Below are 5,423 nucleotides of genomic sequence, written 5' to 3'. Positions count from 1 at the left end.
TTATAATTTTATTTCTGTAATTTTATTCTCTTCTTATAAATATCATGTCTTTATCTTTTATGTTATCTTTTTTTTTACCTACTAATTTTAATACTTGACATGTCAGTAGAGTCAGGCTTGGCAGCACATAACAAAAAATTCTCAGATAACATTAGCATAAACAAAATACAAGTTTGATCCCAATTCTGCAGAAGTTCAAGTACAGACAGTGTTGGGCTGATACCCATTTCACTCCAAATCTTCAGGGATTAATTCTCTTTCAGCTTCACTTGGCCATCCTGAGGCTGTCTTTGTGCTTCAAGACGGAGGCCGGGCTGGAATTCCAGGAAGGAATCAAGAAAGGGTGTAGGGTGTACAGCAGCTATCTTTCTGGAAGCTCCTCAGATGCTCACATACAGCATTCTTGCTCACATACTGCCGGGCAGCTTAATCACACGTAGCTGCAAGGGAGGCTGAGATACACAGTCTGTATTCCGAGCAGACATGTCCCCAGCTAAAATACCACTGGTGTGGAAGAGGAGCAATGAATATCGGGGGACAAAAAGAAGGGGAGGCCAGACCTGAGTATAAAAAAGATACAAACATGTCAATACCATAATCCAGTTTAATCTAGATTTCAGATATATTCTTCCCAGCTCCTAATCTCCTTTGTTGAAAGGTCATAACATTTAGACTCGGGAGTTTTCACACTAAGCAAAGCCCTAAATTTCCAGGTTTTCTCCTTTTACCAGGTAATATGCTGTCCTCTTGTCCTTCATATGGGGCTCAGAGATGGGGCAGAGGGAGGTGGAGCTGAGGACTACCAGTGGAGAAAGGGCGCAGTAGTAACAAAGGCAGGATGTCACGTTTCAACACGTCTGGTCTGGCCCCTGTGTCTCCCAGGCCGGCTTGGCTTTGTCCTGTTTTTCCCTGGCTCGGCTCTCCAGGATGTGTTCCCAGCAATTCCCGACCTCCAGCACCTGCAGTTCCACCCCGGGAAGCTGGAGGTCTCTGCTCCTCCACGGGCCACTGTGGATGCTCCAGTCACCCTAGATGAGTCATCGGAGGCCACAGTCTCTGCCACCAGGCCAGGTGCAGATGTTGCCTGCAGGGGACCCCAGTCTGCACCACAAACCTGCTCTCGCTTGTCACCAGCCTCATAGCCTCAGCCACCAGCCCTGATGGCATGCCCCCACTCCCTGTTCTCACTGTCACTCTCCAAGCGTCTCCTTCTGATCTTTTCCCTTCCATTATTTTTCCTCCCTCCCAGTGCCTTTCGGGGTCCTCAGAAACCCTGATTGCTCTCATGGCTTTGTCCGGCTTTCATTCTCCACCTAACTCACTGTCAGTCTCCTCCCCTGAATCTCTAACCTCCATCTCTTCTCTGTAGCTGAGGACTCTGCTCCAGGCTCAGCATCCTCCTCCCTCCTTTTCCACAGGCTTCTTCCTCTCCCCGAGAGCCCCTTTTACTGTGAGAAAAGCCCCCCTTTTTTTGCTGCTCCATCCGTTTTCTTTCTTTCATCGCCAAATAAGGAAAAACACTTCACTTAGCCATTGCTCCCAGTGATTCATCACCTCTCCTAACCCAGTTCCTTGTCATCAGGTGGCACACGCCACCTCTTTGTGGTCCCCGGTGAGCTCCAAATTACATCATCCAATGAAAGTAACAGATTCCTTGATTGTAACATGACACTAACATCACTGCCCTTTCATTACAATTTTCTCTTGCCTTCCATCACACTACATGCTCTGGCTGTTTTCTCACATTTCATGACCGTTCTGATCAGTGGTAAAACATCACTGCTTCCTTGGTGGCTTGGATGGTAAATAATCTGCCTGCAATGTGGGAGACCTGGGTTTGATCCTTGGGTCGGGATGATCCCCTGGAGGAGGGCATGACAACCCACTCCAGTATTCTTGCCTGGAGAATCCCCATGGACAGAGGAGCCTGGTGGGCTACAGTCCATGGGGTGGCAAAGAGTCGGACATGACAGTAACACTTCCAGTTTTCTGACCACACTGATCAGTGATAAAACATCAGTGCTAACAACTAATGTTTATGAGCACTTATTTTGTGTCAGGCAGGTCAGATGGTTTACACACATCATTTCCTCTAAAGCTTGTATTGACTCTGTGGAGGAGATGCAGTTATTACCCCCACTTTACAGATAAGGAAACTGAGGCTCATAGGCCTACAAAGGTCAACGATGTGCTCACAATGACAAAGTTAGTAAGAGTTAGAGCTAAACTCAAACCCTAGTTTGCTGAATTCCAAACCAGGAGGACGCTCTGGTTCTGTTCCACCTATTGTCCCTCATTTCCTGATTTCACCTTAAATATGAGACTTTCCCAGGCTTTTCTGTTCTGGGTTACCTGCTCCCCTGGGTATAGACACTTACTTTTAAAAGGAAATGTACTTCCACAGAGTGAGCACTCCATTTGTTTTTACCCTATTATTATGGAATGTTTAAACACAGAGAGAGACAGAATGGTGTAATGACCCCTTACCCTGTCCCCAGGTAACACCACCCAAGTCCAACAGTCATTCACTGATGGCCACTCTTGTTTTGTCTGTACCCCACCATTCCCCATGCCCCCCACCAGATTATTTTGCAGCAAATCTCAGAAATCATATCAGTTCATCTGTAAATATTCCAGTGTATTTTTAAAATGTTGTTGTTGTTTGGTCTCCAAGTCATGTTCGACTTTTTTGTGACCCCATGGACTGTAGCCCACCATGCTCCTTCTGTCTGTGAGATTTTCCAGGCAAGAATACTGGAGTGGGTTGCCATTCCCTTCTCCAGGGGATCTTCCCATCCCAGGGATTGAATCCATGTCTCCTGCGCTAGCAGGCAGTTTCTTTACCACTGAGCCACCAGAGCAGCCCTTTTAAAATGTAAGGGCCCTTTAAAAAGCCTTAACCATGAAAACATTAATATGTCTAAAAATGAAGAAGAATCCCATAATATCAGCAAATATCCAAGCAGTCACATTTCCTCAGTTGTCTCATAAAGTTTTTAAAGAGTTGGTTTGTTCTTTGTTCAGATCGGGATCCAAATAAGGTCCACACACGTCACTCTTTAATAAATCTCCCTTAATCATTTGATTCCTCTTTTTTCTTTTCCTACACCCCCAGCTCCCACAATTTATTTGTAGAAAACACCCATTCCTTGGTGCCCAAAATCCACCCTGTGAATTTTGCTGATCACATCCCCCTAGGGTTGTTTAACACATCGATCCCTCCACCCATCCAAATTTCCACTAAACTATGGTCAGATGGAGAGGTGTGAGCTGATTCAAGTTTATTTTTCAGCAAGATGATTCTGTAGGTGAAACGATGTACTTCCATCAGGAATCTTCTTTATTTAGGTGGCTTCCAAGTGTGAATCCAGCTTCATTCCTTTATCTTAGGCTAACTGATATTCGCCATTATCTCAAAATCAGCATGTCTAAAAACAAATGTATCTTCCCCCACACAAGCTTTCCCTCTTGACACCTTCTCTGTTTCTGCCATTTCTGCTGTCCTTGTAAATGTCTTGGGCTCCCAGTCTCAGGGCCAAACTTCACTCTCCCTTGGCTCCCATATTCAGTCGCAAAGACCTGCCAGTTCTCTCTCTCTCTAGGGCGTTAGAACCCTTTCCCCTTGCATCTCACACCCATTGCCCTTGTCCAGGCTTTCAAACTATTATAATACCTGCCCCCCACCCCACTGGTCTCTCTTTCCTCAGTTCCATTCCATAAACTGCCATTGGACCAAGGTCATACCTGACATCTTCCTTCAGTGTTGAATATTGGAGCATCAGATAAACAATTACTCGAGCTCTGGAATAGGCAAAGCTTCTCTCTGAGGATAATCCTGGATTTGTCTCAAGGGACACCCGTGGCCCCACACTAGGGGAAAGGCAGAGTTGCCTGTCATCCTGGTGAAACTCTACTTGTTAGCAGCTTTCTCTGCTTTCCTGGTAGGACGTTCACACTTCTGTTTGTTGTTGTTCAGTCACTAAGTTGTGTCTGACTCTTGGCAACCCCGTGGACTGCAGCACGCCAGGCTTCCCTGTCCACTATCTCCCAGAGTTTGCTCAAACTTATATCCATTGAGTCAGTGATGCCATCAAACCATCTCATCCTCTGTCACCCCCTTCTCCTCCTGCCTTCAATCTTTCTAAACAGCAGGGTCTTTTCCAATGAGCCGGCTCTTCGCATCAGCTGACAAAAGTATTGCAGATTCAGCATCAGTCCTTCCAATGAATATTCAGGGTTGATTTCCTTTAGGATTGACTGGTTTGATCTCCTTGCTGTCCAGGGACTCTCAAGAGTTTCAAACACTTGTGTTTGTCTGGTCCTAAAACATGTGCCTGGCTGTCGACCAGTAATACAGATTGGCAGCCACCTCGGCCCTGCTCTCACGTCACCCGCTGGCTGGCTCTAATTACAAGCCAAGCACACAAACACCCAACAACACAAAGAACTCCCAGCCCAGAGAGGGACGTTCAGAGAAAACTCCCTCAGAGACATGCTATCTGTCCACTCTTCCAAGAACTTCATTGAGTTAACCAGTGACCCTCTGCATCCTGGATGCCCTTCAACCAAGAGACTTTGAACATTATCCTGCTGATACTGCTCCTGCCCACAACTCACCATCTGTGAGAATTCCCATGTGACACTTTCTTGTAAAATTCAACAGAAAGAACTGGTATTCACAGAGCTGGTATACCATCCTTTCCATAGAAAAAGCTATGAGTTTATAGTTTCCCTTTTTATGCTGGTTATCAAGAGGCTCAGATAAAATTGCAAAGTCCAGTATTGGCTTAATCCTTTTCATTAGAAATTTTATATTTTCTCCAAGGTCCTGACTTCCATTTGTATTTCTCCTTTAATAATTTTCTGTTGTTATCTCATAAGCATCTTAAAATGCATTTTAGAATGATCCCGTGCGTGCATTAAGTGAATAAAATGCCACTGCATTCCTCCACCCAGGCAAAGGTTCATTGATTTACCTCATCTGACTCCAAGTTTACCTATTCTGTACCTTCTGATGGGGACACTGCCCTGTTCTATGGTCCCCAGCAGCACCCCAAAGCCCACCCACCCCAGGTACCTCAGTTCAGATGTCCTCATCTCTCCATGAGCCATCCTGACCCCCCAGCCTGGAGCAAGCTTGCCCTCCTCTGAGGGCCTTTCACGTTGTTTGTACACTATTCGTCCACCACTTCCCATGCACTATCTTTTATTGTTAGTTTTATAAGCTATTTTTTAAATTAAAAGTAATTTGTACATATAGTAGAAAATTGAAACTGTACGAGACAGCTTGCACAGGAAAAAGTATCTGCCATCCACAACTGCCTTAGAGGCAGTCACTATTGCTAGTCCTTTTTGTATCATTCCAGACACATCTATGCATTTACAAACATATGGATATAGGCATATGCATACATATATGTACA

General features: G+C 45.3%; 1 long non-coding RNA gene across 1 annotated transcript; it reads right to left on the bottom strand.

Annotated features, from left to right (window-relative positions):
- LOC147359457 (uncharacterized) lies at nt 1–5,023 on the bottom strand. Its single transcript, XR_015140826.1, has 2 exons — nt 3,745–5,023; nt 1–560 (listed from the first exon to the last, which is right to left on the bottom strand). It is a non-coding gene; the product is annotated as an uncharacterized LOC147359457 (long non-coding RNA).
- Between the last annotated feature and the right edge of the window lie 400 nt (nt 5,024–5,423).

This window comes from Bos grunniens, chromosome 14 (genome assembly GCF_055505025.1).
Source record: "Bos grunniens cultivar Pamir isolate PY7600 chromosome 14, Bosgru_T2T1.0, whole genome shotgun sequence".
NCBI lineage: Eukaryota > Metazoa > Chordata > Mammalia > Artiodactyla > Bovidae > Bos > Bos grunniens.
The sequence above is the reverse complement of the archived record's forward strand: the minus strand, read 5'-3'. Positions and strand labels throughout refer to the sequence as shown.